Source organism: Bos indicus, chromosome 2 (genome assembly GCF_029378745.1).
Source record: "Bos indicus isolate NIAB-ARS_2022 breed Sahiwal x Tharparkar chromosome 2, NIAB-ARS_B.indTharparkar_mat_pri_1.0, whole genome shotgun sequence".
Classification (NCBI taxonomy): domain Eukaryota; kingdom Metazoa; phylum Chordata; class Mammalia; order Artiodactyla; family Bovidae; genus Bos; species Bos indicus.
In genome coordinates, this window is record NC_091761.1 from 20,000,001 (window position 1) to 20,018,684 (window position 18,684).

Sequence of the window (18,684 nt, forward strand, 5' to 3'; positions counted from 1 at the left end):
CCACTCCAGTACTCTTGCCTGGAAAATCCCATGGACAGAGAAGCCTGGTGGGCTGCAGTCCATGGGGTCGCTAAGAGTCGGACATGACTGGGTGACTTCACTTTCACTTTTCACTTTCATGCCTTGGAGAAGGAAATGGCAACCCACTCCAGTGTTCTTGCCTGGAGAATCCCAGGGAAGGGGGAGCCTGGTGGGCTGCTGTCTATGGGGTTGCACAGAGTCGGACACGACTGAAGTGACTTAGCAGCAGCAGCAGATTATTTTATTACCTGTTTCTCTCCAGCTGCCGATTTCCCCTTCAAATTCCGTCACTGTCAGACTATGCAAGCAGCCTTAGAGCTCTGTATATTTGGAATAACCCATGGTGTGTGCTTTCATTTCATTTTTGATTGTGTTTGAAGAGTTAGTTCAAGAGAATCCCAGACTTCCTGTGCATCCACACGTTCAACTCTTTGCAGCTTCTTAAATTCCCTTTCCCTTCATTTTTGAACATAAATATGGGACGCTTGGGCTTCGCTGTGGCTCAGATGGTAAAGAATCTGCCTGCAATGCAGGAAACCTGGGTTTAATCCCTGGGTCTGAAAGATCCCCTGGAGGAGGGCATGGCAACCCACTCCAATATTCTTGCCTGGAGAATCCCACAGACAGAGTAGCCTGGCAGGCTATAGTCCATGGGGTTGTAAATAGTTGGACACGACTGAGCAACTAACACATGAGCCATTTAAAATGGGAATAAAACCACCATATGACCCCAAAATCCCATTCCTAGTCATATACCCTGAGGAAACCAAAATTGAAAAGGACGTTTATCCCATTGTTCATTGCAGCACCACTTACAATAGCTAGAACATGGAAGCAACCTAGATGTCCATCAACAGATGAATGGATAAAGAAGTCATGGTATATATACACAATGGAATATTAATCATAAAAGGGAACACATCTGAGTCAGTTCTAATGAGGTGGATGAACCTAGAACCTATTATACAGAGTGAAGTAAGTCAGAAAGAGAAAGATAAATATCATATTCTAATGCTTACATACAGAATCTGGAAACATGGTACTGAAGAGTTTCTTTACAGGGCAGCAGTGGAGAAACAGACATAGAGAATAGATTTATGGACATGGGGAGAGGGGAGGAGAGGGTGAGATGTACAAAAAGAGTAACATGGAAACTTACATTATCATATGTAAAATAGATAGCCAATAGGAATTTGCTGTATGGCTCAGGAGACTCAAACAGGGGCTCTGTATCAAGCTAGAGGGTTGGGATGGGGATGCAGATGGGAGGGAGGTTCAAAAGGGAGGGGATATATGTATACCTATGGCTGATTCATGTTGAGGTTTTCCAGAAAACAACAAAATTCTGTAAAACAATTATGCTTCAATAAAAAATACATAAATTTTAAAATAAATAAATAAAAACCCTTTCAAAATCTATGACACACAGTCCATAGAAACTCTTGGCATATAGCAAGACTACTATCCAGTGTAGAGGCTAGAGCAATAGCTCATTTTCAACAATCAAATAGACAAATACAATTTGCAATGTTATTGTAACAACAATATAGCTAACTTCAACCAACTCACTAACCCCATAGGTGCTATCAACCCACAGAAGACCTGCTACTGCTCAGGCCATCTGGATAGTCAAGTGGCTCTGGCCCTCAGTAGAGGAAAGTGCTTGTCTCCTTTTTCTTCCTTTATGGCAATTAATGCATCTCAATTAAGTATTGCATCCTTGAAGAAGGGTTGGACAACAAAGACTAACGTGAAACCTTGTGAAATATTGCAGAGGGATCTCAAATTTCTAGATGTATGCCAACCTCAGAAAGCAATGATATTAAACAATACAACTAAAACAAGAGTTTGAGCTCTGGGCTTTCTTGAGTATGAGAGAGCCATTTGGAAGTCTTCATTTAGAAACAGGATTATCAAATTCTGTTGTTGTTCAGTCACTAAGTCATGTCTGACTCTTTGCAACCCCATGGACCACAGCACACCAGGCCTCCTTGTCCCTCACCATCTCCTGGAGTTCACCCATGTTCATGTCCATTGAATCGGTGATGCCATCCAATCATCTAATCCTCTGTTGCCCTCTTCTCCTTTTACCTTCAATCTTTCCCAGCAACAGGATCTTTTCTGATGAGTTGACTATTTGCATCAGGTAGCCAAAGTATTGGAACTTCAGCATCAGTCCTTCCAATGAATACTCAGGGTTGATTTCCCTTAGGGTTGACTGGTTTGATCTTCTTGTTGTCCAAGGGGCTCTCAAGAATCTTCTCCAGCACAATTCAAAAGCATCAATTTTTTACTGTTCAGCCTTCCTTATGGTCCAACTGTCACATCTGTACACGCTGCTGCTGCTGCTGCTGCTGCTAAGTCACTTCAGTTGTGTCTGACTCTGTGCGACCCCATAGACGGCAGCCCACCAGGCTCTGCCGTCCCTGGGATTCTCCAGGCAAGAACACTGGAGTGGGTTGCCATTTCCTTCTCCAATGCATGAAAGTGAAAAGTGAAAGTGAAGTCGCTCAGTCACGTCCGACTCTTATCGACCCTATGGACTGTGGCCTACCAGGCTGCTCTGTCCATGGGATTTTCCAGGCAAGAGTACTGGAAAATCCAGTACTCTTGGATTGGAAATCCAGTTGCCCTTCCCTTCTCCATATCTGTACATGACTATTGGAGAAACCATAGCTCTGACTGTATGAATCTCTGTTGGCAAAGTGATGTCTTTGCCTTCTACAAGCTTTAAATTTTTTAAATTTACAATTGTATCAAATTCTCCCTTACTATAAAAACTTGAACTGGAGGAGGCCTGAACAACCATTTATTCCAGAAGTCATTATCCTTATCTGGATTATGATCTTTTTTTGAGAATCTCATAAGAGCTATAAAAGCCAAATCTAGAAATATATGTATATGTGAAAACGAACATTTGGTCCATGATTTCAAAGGATTCATGGGTACAGTCAAGCCCATCGGCAGATCCCCTAGGGGAGACTGGAAACCCAGATTAAGAACCTCTGATCTGCTCCAAGACCAAAGGTGGCAATTAAAGCCCCAAAGTGTAAGTGACCTGCCTTGGGTTGTCCAATTTCATATTTTTTTCTGCTATCCTCTTCCTTTCTTTTTATGTATATGTCTATTTTTGATCTGATGCTAAATTGATAGGTGTGTAGAAAATTTATTTTCCTGCAAATATCTTCCCAAATGATGAGTGATAGGAAGTCTTCTCACCGTCTCTTTTAATTGATACAGCACCATAAACTCTATGAAAGGGCCTTTTAATTGATGTAGTACCTTAAACCCTGTGAAAGGGCTAATACAATAGATTTGCTTTGTTACGATTGTAGTTGGCCATGGTGTTAAAAATTACCAACATCTCTGCAGATGCAATAATCACAAAAAACCACAAAAGGTCCTGAGGGTCGTGTGGGGCAAAGGTCAGGCCAAGCTCTACTCTGTTCCCTTACTGTGCAGTTAGAATCTAGGAATACTTAGGCCAAGTTTGCTCTGAAGTGGTTTGGCACTTGGTTTGGAAACTTCTGGCACACCAAACCCCTTATTACTGTAACATTCTTCTATAAACATTTAATGTTGGGAAATTACACATTTTGATCAAAAAGCTTCCTTGTCCTTCTCCTTCCCAGTAATGAGTACCAATATAAATAGCACTTTAGCAATCCCTGGATGTTAATGCCAAACAACCCAGGAAACGAAATGCATATGTGAGCATTCTAGATGCTGCTGAAAGAACTTCTACAGCCCAAGGAAGAAACTTGGAGAATTCTGCACCGTACTCCTTTTGCTCTTTAGAAGTTTAGTATAATGGTATGTCCTTGTAATCTTGATCTGTGAAAACTATGCTTTTTCTAAAAATCATCTGATAATTCAGATCAGATTCTTTAGGGCCACCTAAGATGTAGCCACAAGGCTATGTTACCCAGTCAGCTTTTTTTGCCCTCATGGCTTTCTTTGTCAATTCATTCCTGGTCCTCAGAAAAATCTTCCTACAAAAATAAACAGCATGTTGTTTGTGTCTTAGTAAAAAGCGTCTAAGTAAATAATGATTGTTCTGACTCAGATCCTTTTTTGACCCCAAATTGATGTTTGAAAAAAGGAGGGGATTAGATTAAGGTCTCGTGAGATATGTATATATGATAACCCAAAGAAGGAATTCTAACTTAAGAATGGCTTAATGGTTGTGCCTTGACAGGAAAGCATCCATCTTCAAAGGTTTCTCTTTTAAAATACAGTAAAAATCAAAAGCAATCACTTAAGAAGTCTGGGTAAATAATCTGGCATTTGTGAGCAATAGCTGCAAAATGATACGACTGTGAGGACCATCTTCCCTGAAAAAGCTTCTAACCATTTAAATCACCATCCAAGTGTTATTACCTGAATCACCTCTGGGGGCCAGATACACACCTGTGATCTGCTGGCAATTCAGGGAAGGAAGCAGCCCTGCCATGTCCTGGTGTAGTAAATGGTAGAGTACAATTTTGGGTCTGGAAAGAAGATGTGGTAGAAGCTGAGGTTACTGCTCCTCGATTAACACCCAGCTGACAAAGCTAATAGCGGGAAGAGCATAGTGGTTTAGCACCTCAATATGGTGTACTTAAAGATGCAAGTCCAGGCGTGCAGACAATAGATACCACTAGTACATGGAAGGCAATTCAGCAAATCAGCTTAAAAATGAGAGTAAATGATGCATGTTTGGAAGAGCAAAAAATGGTAGCTGTCTTGTTTAAACTAAATGTTTAAGCCACGACATGGCCATTGCAATAATAATCTCCTGGAAAGCAATATTTAAATGTATCCATCATCATTTAGGTTTTAGACACACAGTTAAATATTATTGATCATTTGCAATTGTGTGCATCCATGTGTATATATATTAAACTGAAAAGTAACAGTAGCATGAAAAGTGTAGAAGATGAAGTGTAAAAATAGTACTTGAGTTTCTAATTACCAGTTTTTAATTAAGAAAGCCACAAGCAAATTATAAGCATCCAGTTTATAGCATTGCAATCTTAGAGGCTTACACTCATGAATATGGTAATTTTTTATTTTATGCCCTCTTGAGATGTCTTGTTAAAAACATTTTATTGGTGATCCTAAAATTCAGTAAATTTGAAGCCCTTGGCACCTTGTAGATAGTTAAAGTTCTTAAAAAAAAAATGTCAGCAATAAATATTTGGCAAATATAAAGAATATGCACATTTTCCCAAGTGGGTGCTATTTTTTTTTTTTTTGCAGTTCTTATATTCAAGTGATGACACTGCAGTTCAGAATGTGAATGCATATTGATATTTTCTTCCAGAAACTGCATAGGTTGCTGGGAGAATACTGCTCCCCCAGAGTTATTTTTATGCGGGCACCTGGAAGTAGAGGCATACTTGCTCCAGCTTGCAGAGTTGTTTTGGACAATCAGGTGTACATGTGAGCAAGTGGTCTTTATTTAGAGCAATTAAAATTCTCACATTCTCCTCTCTTGACATGCAATTACTAGGGTTCTGCTGTTCCCACTAATTGCTCTTGCTGGGGACATTGGTGAGAAGCCAATGATTTTGATGGGTAGCGGATTATCATTTTTACTTTGCTACCTGAGGGAAAAAAAATCATTTGCAAAATCCCATGTGTAATTAGCAAGACTCATGATTAATTGTCCTGCAAAATTAGCTTCACTGTTGCTTTTATTTTACTGCTTCAAATATTAATTAATGTTAACTCCTTTCCTTCAGTTCCAGCTTTTGAATATTCAACATGGCTTTGAAAAATTATCAAGGTTTATACTTGCATTAGCATGCCAGAGCTTTGATTTCAGGAATAAGTATTCTGATTTAAAAGATCACACTTGGGTCATAAATAATTTTTATAGGAGGACAAACAAAGCATCGAAGCATCATGGGAAGGCATTCATGCACTAACTGAAAGTAAATTGTTTCAATAATGATTCATTCCCGCATGCTTTTGGGGGAAACAGCAAATATGCAAACCACTGCATTGCGTGGGGGTAAAAACCATTCCCCAGTGACAAGCAACCTACACCAGCATTTTTCTACCTGTCATTATGTGGTGGGTAAGGCTCAGAGACTTGGCAAGAAATCATAGTTGCTCAGGTTGAAAGGAACCACCAAAGTTATCCTGTCCAAAGGTTCCCAGTCCCAGGAGCACTGGAATAGCTGTGACTTTTATGAAAATTATAGATTCCTTACGTTCCACTCCAGACCTAATGAATCTGACCATATGGCACTGAGCTCGGCAATATGTATTTTTTCAAAGTTCTCCAAGAGACTGTGGTGAACGTCTGGGTTTGGAAGCTGTTGATCTCATTGAACCACCTAGATGCCTGAATTCCCTTTGAAACATATGGGCCAAGTGATGCTTGAATACTTTTAGTGTCAAGGAACTCGCTTTGCCACCCTTGAAAAAGCCTGTGTCTTCTTTTTAGTGTTGATGCCTTCTGTTCTGTTAACTGCAGGTGGTTAATTTTGTGGTGCAAGACTGCAAATGCCCCTTGCCTATATTGCAAGAGCAGTTCTCCATCAAAATGCTTGGAGTTTGACTGGTGGTATCCATCACACTGTCATGGTCAAGGTTACACATGATATCTAGACTCCTAGGAAAGAAACCAAGGCTTGCTCTTTCCTCGTCAAATCCTCTGAGCCATCAGGTGGGCAGGGAGGGCGCTCTGAGCCAGAGCACCCAGGCACTGGAGTGCCAAGGTGGGTGTGAGCCATACTGCCCCCTTCTACCTTGAAGCAGGGGCTCTTGCAGATCTTCTGGAGGTTTTGCCTGGCCTCTTTTAAGACTTTTATAATTAGACTTTCTTTTCCCCTGAGATTTCTTAGGCACAAGATTTTCCTCCTGCAAGTCTAGGGGAGTGGACTCTGCTTTGGTCCCTCCATCCCTGGCTTCAGGGCCTGAAGGGGTTTGCATTGATGGTCTCCTCCTCTTCCTGGCATGGAGCAGATTTTCTGTGGACACAGGTTTCAGGTGGGAGTATTTCCAGCAGGTAGCAGAGAATGGGGTGCCTTGGGAATGAGGATGAGCTGTTCAGACTGTCATTCTCAGAGAGCTTCCCTGACAGACAGATGTCCAGACAGATTAAAAAAGACTTTGTGAGAGTTACTACTCTCACCTGCTGTGTGACCCTGTGGCTGTTACTTAACCTTTCAGTGCTTAGTCTCCTTATCAGTAAACGGGGTCAATAACAGCACCTCTCTCATAGGGCTCCAGTGAGGCTTTAATGGGTTAAAACTAGTGGTGTTTACCAAATAAATGCATTCAAAATCCCCCAATACTACTTTCCAGTGACTATGAGGAAGGCAGCTTATAAAGAAATTGGTAACTGGATGCAAGACTTAACAAAGTCCAGTCTTTGCTTATATTCTGAGGCAGAAGTTCACATTTAGATTTACTTTTTAACCTGGAAAACCTCTCTAAGAATGTAGGCAGAAATCATATCTGGGCCTGAAATACTAAATGTTCCTTTACACCAAAGTGATTCAAAAGTTTTCTTTGCCTCCTTTAAAGTTGACCTTTACAGAGAGAAGTTGGTCTCTGTGTAGCTGGCCTGAGAACCTCCATTTTCATAGATGTTATAGTTTTTGTTCTCATTTTCTGCACACTCACCACCCCTCACAGTAACGAACTGTCCCTTGACTTAGAAGCTGAATGAGAGCAAGGCCCTGGCTCCTACAGGAGTCAGGACAGGTGTGTTGACCTGCTCAGGGAGAGCAAAGGTGGGTCAATAAAGTGACCGGATAATGGATGACAGGCCACTAGCACAGCTGCGTAGGAATCACCTATTAAAATGGCAAGAGACACTGTGAGACATTTCTGCTATAGAAATTTCCTCCTTACCTATTATCCACTTCTGTAGGGTCTGGTGGATCTTTTTTCCCGTGTATATCACTAGCCAATGTTTCAGAGAGATGAAGATAATAAGCACAATGCAGCATTCAAAAGTAACTCAGAATTTCTGAGAAGCAGCATTTGTGTACAACGCCTTAAGGAAATGGATTTGGCCCAAGTTGGGGGTGGTCGGTGCCTGTGTGGGGCGATCTGAAGGAGGCGCGCATCCGTGCTTCATGCGCACGTGGGCCCGCAGCTGCTTTGACTTACCCTTCCCGGCACCCCAGTAATTGCGATAAGACATAAAACAGAGGTCCTGACTCTGCGGGGTCATTAAGAAGCAGAGGCCCCTCTCTCCCACCCTGGAGGGAGTGTTAGCATAGGCGCTCTGGTTATCTGGTTAAGGCGCCGCTGAATGAGCTGCCTCTGGCGGGTCAAATACCGCCCCTCCCCCGCAGCTACCTGGCTGCTAGTGTCTCCTCTGGTCCTCTGTCCTGTCCCCAGGGCTGTGTCCAGCTACCACCAGGTCTGGAAGGAGGACTGAGGTTGATATTGGATCAAGAGAGTCTTTTTTTAGTTTAAACAGTGCAAAAATGTCTTCTGTAGTTTTCTAGGTTTGATCGAACTTCTACAAATTTACCTTAACTTTATTTCTTCATTTCTACACTATTTATAAAGACGATGGGGCGACTATTGGCTGTTGGCAAATGTTTGCAATGCCAGGATAAAGAAGACAGGGTCATGAAAATCAGGTGACTCACATTTCTGCCTGGGGTTACCTTTGGTAGCTGAATTTGAATTGAATATACTATAGTATACCAACAAACGTCCATCTAGTCAAAGCTGTGGTTTTTCAAGTGGTCATGTATGGTTATGAGAGTTAAACTATAAAGAAAGCTGAGCACTGAAGAATTGATGCTTTTGAACTGTGGTGTTGGAGAAGACTCTTGAGAGTCCCTTGGACTTCAAGATGAGGCCAGTCTATCCTAAAGGAAATCAGTCCTGAGTGTTCATTGGAAGTACTGATGCTGAAGCTGAAGCTCCAATTCTTTGGCCACCTGATGCAAAGAACTGACTCATTGGAAAAGACTCTGGTGCTAGGAAAGATTGAAGGCAGGAGTAGAAGGGGATGACAGAGGATGATATTGGATGGCATCACTGACTCAATGGACGTGAGTTTGAGCAAACTCCAGGAGTTGGTGATGGACATGGAGGCCTGGCATGCTACAGTCCATGGGGATGCAAAAAGTCGGACATGACTAAGTGACTGCACTGAACTGATATCATTGTATGGCTGGAGTTTTTACTGCAGATGATAAGATGGAGAAGAGAAAAAAAATGTGAGGGAATATCTTCTGACTGCTTATTCCACCTAGTTTTCAACTCAAAAAAACCCCTGAGACTAGCAGATTAAAAGACAAAAAAACCTGGACAATAAGTCTAAAGCTTATTTTGGCCTTTCTGTAGATTTTTATACCTTTCTGAGGCCAAGTTGGACCATGGAAATGTTTATTATTGGCATCTCTAATGAAGAATAACCCCTTGTAGACACCAGTTACCAACAGTAACTTAGTGATGAAGTGGCAACATGGGCTTCTTCCCCAAGAGCTAGTTTGGGGTCAAGGTTACCTCTGGTTGGGGATAGCTGGCGTATGACATATTTGCAGGTAAGCTGTTTAGTTTTTAAATGGCTTTGACATCGTATTTACTGCTAGGTGAAAGAACTATAGACCAGTTGTTAATATGAGAAGTACAGCTGGGAGACGACTCTAACACAACACTAACGGGAAGTTAAGGCCTGCAGGAACACTACATAAATAGTGGTCCTGCTGTATCATGTTAATTCTTAGAATAACATCACAGCAACATTTCATCCTGACATTCGCATCTCTACTGCCTCATGTAGTCTTAGGTTGATTCTTCAAGCACAGAAATATGTTCTTCTTGCCTGTGCCTGCCAAAGTAAATAGAAATCAATGGAAGGCAGCAGAAATGCTGAAGTGATTCCAATAAGGGAAGTGCTTGTTAATTTAAATTTTGCACTTGACATTGGTAAGGACTAATAGCAGAAAATCATGTCCTATGCTGACTTCTAAAGTCATTTTGATCATCACTTATCCCACATTTTTTTGTTGTTGCAAAAATAGTGTTATAAACAAGAAATACAGCTAATTGTGATAGATCGCTCAAATAAGGGGAAAAAAGTTTTGTTATCTGAGTGATATTAAGTCCTTGGAAAACTTTGGTATGAAAGGGATCATACCATGTTGTCGGTGGATGGCATGACCTCTGGGTGTGTGCACGCACACCAGTGCACACACCCATGTGTATGCATTCCAGAAACTTCAAAAAGCACCTCCTGCTGCTTTCAAAACCAGGCAAATATGTTTGAGGCCTGGTGGTAATTTAAAATAGGAAGATATACACAGAACTGAAGGTGGCTACACAGGAAATGAGAAAAGTCGTGGACCTACAACATGAATGTGCCATTGTATCACTGCATAATTGGAAGGGTGGGTCTGTGCTGTTGATGCTAAGCAGGTGTCCATAAATCAGAATTAATGTTTGTAATTAATTGTTATTACTGTTAATAACAAAAGGTTTTAAGTACACTAACTTACTTTTCCTCAGTTCAATCTTTTATTTACCACTTGTCGTTTCAATCCTAGATGGATTGAGACGCTAAAGTATTCTTGAAGATTTTGTGCTAGATCAGTCGAATATGATAATCTAGTATCTATTATCTTCTCTTTTCCCTCAATAGAGATCCTAACTTTAGACAAAAATTAGATTCCTGGTCTGAGCTAAGGAGTCCCACCTGCTGTTGGAACATCCACTTCAAAGGAGAAGCTTTTTAAAAAAGGAAACATCCAGTTTGTCCATCCTTGGGGGGAGTTTTGGGTCATGTTGTTATGTCATGTCTGCCTGATGCTCTGTTGGGGCTTCTGACTCCACACCTGATTCAGTGAAATAACTGTTAGGTGGACTCAGAACATCTGTTCTCTCTGCACGCTCTCTCCCTCCAAAGACAGCTGTTAAAAGAACAGCAGAACACTCTAGATTCATTTCTCAGATTTGTGGGTAAGCCTGAGTCAGGCACTTTACACCCCCCCCCCCCCGCCCCCACACACACACCTCGCCAAGCCCTCTGATGAGGAGTGTTATTGTTTAATCCATATACATTGCTGTGAAGCAGAATCCTAGAGGAAAAGATGGGCTACACATTCGCCAAAGGACAGGGAAGAGAGATCACAGAGAATAAATAGCCTAGCGTTTATCCTATGGCTGTAACCTGGAGCAGGAAGACAAGGGGAAGGAGGAGTCTTGAATCATGTGCAGATGAAACCGAGATATAGAATTTGTGGTGAGACTGCTTCATAAGTGACTATCTAAGGCTAATTGCCACAGACGGAGTTCAGAGGTCTAGCAAATGCAAGGAGGCACTGATTCTAACTCAGCAAAGTCATAGCAAATTATTTTTGAGAATAGGGTGGCGGTCAGAAAGTGTTTCATTAGCTAGCCTGGATCAACGCCCATGAGGTGGGCCTGATGGGTTGAAAGGAAGCAGATTACATACTTTGTTTTCTGTTGTGCTCTGTTTTTTTTCTTGTTTGTTTGTTTTGTTTTAATGTGCTCCTGAATACCGTAGATATCAGTCATCTGGAGGAAGATGCTGTGTAGACCACACTACTGTTAGATGGGTGTTCAACCAGCTAACAGAATATAACCAGAGTGGTGATCCCAAGACCGGGTCAATATGACACAGAAGGCAGAAAAAGGCAAGGTTTATGAGTATTGGGCTGAGTCCATTCTTGCTTAAATGCTTCAGGAATGATTTTCATGATGGAAAATAGAGATAGGAGAGGAAACTCATTTAACTTGCCAAACATGAGATGTAGCTGGGCTGGCTGCATGGAAGCAGGGCAGAAAAACATTCAGGGATTGTAATGCACTTAAAAACTGAGCTAGCAGCATAGCTCTAAAGTGAAGAAAACATGTGTTCTGTTAAAATATTGAAAAGACTTTTGCTGGGAAAGAAAATAAGCTTTAAGCTAGTAGCTTTAAGCTCATGCCCACGAGTTGTATGGGTTAACAGAACATAAAAGGCATGCAGAGAGGACCCCCTGTTTCTCTACTCCTGATCTGATTTCACCAAGTTTATGTCAGAATGTTCTGAAGCTTCCTTCTCAGAATATTCTGATGGGCCAATTAGGCACTGGCCATCTCCCTCAGCCTGAGTCAGGGTGAGGATCTTCACAGTGGCTCAGTGTTGCTTTGTACTGAAGATATTCCTGCAATAAAAGTTACCTTTCTGGAAACATTTGGAAGAGTGAAATGCCGCATCTCCAATTTCTAGCAATATATTCGCCTGCCATCATTCAGCCTGGAAGCTTAAGTAGAAGACCACTTGGAGCCAGACTTCAGAGTGATCTGTCTCTAAGGAATAACTTTCATATTGGACTGTTTAGCTTCGCAATTCTTGTTAAGCTACTGTGAAGTCTCAGCATTAATCTGCAAAAAGACTTTATTGTCTACATCAAACCCTTATAAGGCTCTGTTTCTGCTCTTATTTCAGAATCTCCTTTCCAAAAGCTAGATTCAGACAGAGGCAAACCAAGAAGTCCAGACAGTGCACCAATGGGTTAAATCCTATGTCAAGGGTACAACCATAACATATTATAAGCTTTTCATCACATAATACATCACTCAGGAAAAAAAAAAAAATATTTGGAGCAGCTTCTCTAATTCATCTTCCTGGTGTGAAATGAACACATCTCTGGTATTCGTGTCTTTCTGCTTCAATTAAAGTGGTCATGCTTACTCCTTTGGGAAGCTATTAAGGATTTCTTTAACCTTGTTGTTTCACTGCTAATATTCAGTTTCTCTTCTTGATCTCCCCTTTGCAATACATCTTTAAATTTTTAAAAAAATTCTCTATTTAGTTTTGCTTCTCAGCACAAAATATAGTTTAAGCTGCTCTTTGATGAGATAGCTGCTGATAAGATATAACTTGTTTAGTGAACATCAACAAATGTTTATTGTCTCCTGTGTGCTAGATACATTGGGTGGGTGGGAGTGGGCAAAAGAAATATGAGGCAGCTCATGTTCCTAGTGGGGCTTTCTAGGTGGCCCAGCAGTAAAGAATCTGCCTGCCAGTGGAGGAGACGAAAGAGATGTAGGTTCAACCCCTGGGTCAGGAAGATCCCCTGGTGAAGGAAATGGCAACACATTCCAGTATTCTTGCCTGGAAAATTCTATGGATAGAGGAACCTTGGCGGGCTATAGTTCATGGGGTCGCAAAGATTTGGACACGACTGAGCAACTGTGCTTGCGTACATGCTCACATGCATATGTATTCCTAGTAGGAAGAGAAAATGTCAATACTCCAAACGGCTAGGAAATAATTCATATCACTACAGAGCCAGACACTTGATTTCTGTCTGGCCAAGTAATCAAGAAGTCTAAAATAAAAAGAGCAGCCTTCTTAGTTAAGAAAGTCTTCCTAGTATAAAACATTTCTTAGCAGAAAAGAGGGGAAAGAATTTGGGGTTTAAAAAAATGGCCTGAGCATAGAGGAAGAGTCAAGAAACATGGGTGGAAATGTAGATGGAGCCCATTTGACAAAAGGGAGGGATTTCTCTGCTTGGAAAGTCAGCTTCCGTCACTTACCCATGGGATCCCTGGACTGCAGAGCTGGAGGGCACGTATTTTAGGCAAGGATGCTGGAGTTTCTCTAACGGAGAAAAGTGCAAATGGAAGGAAGAATGTATGGCTTTATCCAGCAGTAGTGTGCAGGACTCCCTGGAAGAGGAGACAGTAGGGAAACAGGTGTCCATTAGCATTCTTTTCAATCCAGCCTGGAGAAAACAATTATTTGATTCTATGATGAGAGCAGTAGAGAGACATACCTAACTTGAGGTATTTCTAAAGGTGTCATAGAAGAGATGTCATGTAAGTTGGTTTCATGGAGATGGTAGAGGAGACAATTCAGGCAGCAAGAATGGCATAAACAAAAGCATGGAGGGATTGGAAAGCATGGGGCCATGTGGAGAATAGCTAGAAGTTCAGTTGATGTTCACCCTGGAGGAAGTGAGGCAGGTTTCTGGGTCTGGGGCTCTCCATGTTCTTTCCTTGTTGCAAGAACACTTCTTTCTCATCTGAGAGCTGATCAGTACATTCTCTGCCGCACCCCTCCCACATCTTCGAGATTGCTCAAGCAGGAAGTATCTGATGAGTTAATAGTTCTCTTTGAGGCACTGGAATCTACTATATTTAGTAGTTGTCAGGACAGTAAATAACAAGAGTCCTGTGACTTGGGGCTTGACCCTCTCCCACTTCTGGGACCTCTTATTCTTAATCTATAAACCAAAGGCGTGCATGTTTACCTTCACCTGCCTCCTGAATTCATGAGCTCTCTCTCCCTTTCTCTCTACCCACGTGTGTGGATAAGGACGGAGGAGAAGAGGAAGAAAGGGTAAAATCCTCTGTGATCTGAGAAGACATTGTGAAAGTACTGTACTTGTGGAAGAACTACATGAAACCTTTACAAAGTAAATCTAGCTTTTAAATGTGATCTTTCAGCACAACATGGATTCCTACCTCAATTCTAACAACCTGTAAAATGTCACTATCCCCCTAAACCAAAATCCATCATTTTTTAAAAAATATGAAGGATCTGATTAGTCTTATTTTATTGTACATTAAAAAAATTTGAAACCAGATTTGTCCTAACAATAGCCTGTCATATTACAAAGCTATAGTCATTAAATAGTGAGATACTGGAGTCAAATCAGATAAATAGATCAATCAAAAAGACAGAGCCTATAAACCGAGCCATGCGTTGCATTAGAGTGTGCTGTGTGCTTAGTCACTCAGTTGTGTCCGGCTCTTTGTGACTACATGGACTGTAGCCCGCCAGGCTCTTCTGTTCATGGAGATTCTCCAGGCAAGAATACTGGAGTAGCTTGCTATGCCCTCCTCCAGCAGATCTTCCCAACCCAAGGATTGAACCCAGGTCTCCCGCATTGCAGGCGGATTCTTTACCATCTTAGCCACCAGGGAAGTCCACTGTATTGGAGATAATATTGCAAATCAATGAAGAAAGGGTACAGAATGGACCCACCCCATGGGGAAAAAAAATGAGATCTCTACTTTATACCATATGTATAATTTGCATATGGTATAAAGTACAAGATTAAAGGCTTAAAATGTAAATCACATAGCTTTAAGCCTATGTGGAAAACAATTTTTTTCCTGGATTAGGAAAGACTTTCTTTAACAAGATACAAAAAACACACACTATAGAGAAAAATGTACTTAAATTTGATTATAGCAAAATTCCATATAAAATACTTTTATATGGCAACAAATAAAACCCACTATAAATAAAGTTAAAATACAATTGAACAGAAGAAATGACACTTTTTATTGAGATATAGTTAATGTATTAATATAACATTATATTAGTTTCAGATGTTCAACCTTTTAAGCTTGTATATAAACGATCATCATAATAAGTCTAGTTAGCATCCATTAGTGCATTTAGTTACAATTTTTTTTCTTGAAATGGGAATTTTAAGATCTACTGTATTAGCACCTTTCAAATATACCATACAGTATTGTAACTATAGTCAGCATGCTATATGTTATAGCAGTATGACTTATTTGTTTTATAACTAGAAGTTTGTAACTTTTGACCACCTTGACACTCTTTTCTTTAATAAATAAATGGTGAGAAAACAAGAGGGAGAAGGGCTGTTAGAAACCAAGAGATTTAAGAGATGTAGCAACCAAATGAAATGTGTGGACCTTGTTTGAATTCTGATTCAAAGAAACCAAATGTATTACAGAAAGATGTTGGTGGGTTGGTTGGGGGAAACTGTATCCTGACTGGTGATTAAATGATCATAAAAAATTATTGTAAATGTTTATGGCACGATAATGATGCTGTGGTTACTTTTTTAAAAATCCATATATCTTAGAGATGCTATTGAAATATTTATGAATGAAATGATACAGTGCTGGAATTCACTTTAAAATAATCCAACAGGTATGAGAAAGAGAATGGGGGTGGGTGTATAGATAAAAGATTTGCCATATGTTCTTTTCTTATAGTTTTATTGAGACATAATTGACATATAGCACTGTGGATATGTTCTTAATTACTAAAGCTGGATGAAGGGTATATGAGAGCTCATTACATTCTTTTCTTTTATTCACATTTGACATTTTCCATAAAGATTTCTTAAAAATGCAAGCAATGGATTTGGAACCATGCCTAGCCTATAAAAACACTCGATAAGTGTTATCTGTTATTATTCTAATAATCTTTAAACAAGACGAGTGACACATTGCTGGTAGAAGTGTGATTTGGCATGGCCTCTACAGAGGATAATTTGGTAATACCTATTAAAAATTTTAAAACACTTAGCTTTAAATAATGCTTCACTTCTGACAATTTGTACATGTGCATGCTCAGTTTCTCAGTCATGTCCAGCTCTGTGACCTCATGAACTGTAGCCCACCACACTCCTCTGTCCATGGAATTTTCCAGGCAAGAATATTAGGGTGGGTTGCCATTTCCTACTCCAGAGGATCTTCCCAACCCAGGGATGGAACCCACATCTCTTGTGTCTCCTACATTGGCAGGCAGATTCTTTACCACTGTTCCATCTATCTGTACATATATGAAATAATGTACATATATAAGAGTAGCCATTGAAACACAATTTTTAATAATAAAAATGGGAAGAAACATAAAGGTCAATCAGTAGGAAACTAGTTAAATAAATTTTGGTCCATCAATAAAATAAAAGACTGCAGCCAAAAATAAATAAATAGAAAAGAGAAGAAATATAAACTGATTTAGGATGATCTCTAAGATAGCTTTAAGTGAAAAAAAGCAAGATACAGAATGAATGTATAGTATACTATTTTATGAATTTATAAAAAGTAATTGTAGAGGAAACTATACACTATTATTTTTGCATATGCATAGAACTCTTTGGAAGGGTACACTAGAACATTACTTTTCTTCAAGGAAGTAAAATGAATGGAGAGAGGGTAATAGACCTAGAAAAATGCTTTTCATTATATACTCTTGTAACTCTTTAGATTTTACCATGTATATGCATTCAGATTAGATTGTAACTCTTTAGGTTTTACCATGTATATGCATTCAGATTAGATTGTAACTCTTTAGGTTTTACCATGTATATGCATTCAGATTAGATTGTAATTCTTTAGGTTTTACCATGTATATGCATTACCAATTGAAAAATGAGAAATGAAGATTTTTTAAAAGATGTATATAATTTTCAAAAGATTACTATCCAAGGTACATGTAAACCCTTACAAACTATTAATAATAATAAAAATACAATAATCTAATAAAAATAAGTAAAGAATATGATAAAGGAAAACTACTATTGCCAATAAACCTGTGAAAAGATAATTAATTTACTAATAGTCATGGAAATGAGAAATAAAACCAATACTTGGCCATTATTTTTTAACCATTCAATTGGAAAAATATTAAATGTCCTATAATATTATGTATTGTCCAGTATGTATTGGTCCAATCACCTTCTGCTGGTGGAAATAAATGTAAATCAGTGGTCTCTTTCAGAGTCTTTTGGCAGAACCTAAGTAAAATAGAAATCATGCATATCCTAGGCCCATAGATTCTGCTACTGAGTATATTTCCTACAAAAACTGTTGTTGTGTACAAAGGGACTTGCACAAGAATTTTTGTTGCAGCCTGGCAGAAAATAGTGAAAAACAGGAAAGAATTTAAATATCCATCAGTGGTGAACTAGAAATGTGATATATGCATAATGGAAAGAGTGAAACAGGTCTATGTACCTCAACATGGGTAGATGGCCAAAAACCTAATGCTAAATAGTAAGGCAGGGGTGGGAAGCAAGTTGCAGAAACTAAAAATAATGACGTCATTCATTTAAATAGCAAAATACATATAGGAAGTAATATTATATATTGTTGCATGCAAAAATGTATCAGTTCAGTTCAGTTAGGTCGCTCAGTTGTGTCCAACTCTGTGCAACCCCAGGGACTGTAACACGCCAGACTTCCCTATCCATCACCAACTCCCGGAGCTTGCTCAAACTCATGTCCATCGAGTCGGTGATGCCATCCAACCATCTCATCCTCTGTCGTCCCCTTCTCCTCCTGCCTTCAGTCTTCCCCAGCCTAAGGGTCTTTTCCAATGAGTCAGTTCTTCATATCAGGTGGCCAAAAGATTGGAGTTTCAACTGTAACATCAGTCCTTCCAATTAATATTTAGGACCGATTTCCTTTAGGATGGACTCGTATCTCCTTGCAGTCCAAGGGACTCTCAAGAGTCTTCTCCACACCACAGTTCAAAAGAATCAATTCTTTGGTACTCAGCTTTCTTTATACTCCAACTCTCATATCCATACAAGACTACTGGAAAAACCATAGCTTTGACTAGATGACCTTTGTCAGCAAAGTAACGTCTCTGCTTTTTAATATGCTGTCTAGGTTGGTCATAGCTTTTCTCCCAAGGAGTAAGCGTCTTTTAATTTCATGGCTGCAGTCACCATCTGCAGTGATTTTGGAGCCCCCCAAAATAAAGTCTGTCACTGTTTCCATGTTTCTCCATCTATTTGCCATGGAATGATAGACCAGATGCCATGGACTAGATGCCATGATCTTTGTTTTTTGAATGTTGAGGTTTAAGCCAACTTTTTCACTCTCCTCTTTCACTTTCATCATCTTGATCTTTAGTTCCTCTTCACTTTCTGCCATAAGAGTGATGTCATATGCATATCTGAAATTATT

The 18,684-nt window shown here is 39.9% G+C and overlaps 1 long non-coding RNA gene across 2 annotated transcripts in view; it reads right to left on the minus strand.

Moving 5' to 3' along the window:
• LOC139186999 (uncharacterized) overlaps positions 1–18,684 on the minus strand; it is a 55,630-nt gene that overhangs the window by 21,232 nt on the left and 15,714 nt on the right. For both annotated transcript variants that reach the window (XR_011570697.1, XR_011570696.1), the window contains exon 2: positions 13,534–13,665. This is a non-coding gene — a long non-coding RNA (uncharacterized lncRNA). The remainder of the gene's footprint in view (positions 1–13,533; positions 13,666–18,684) is intronic.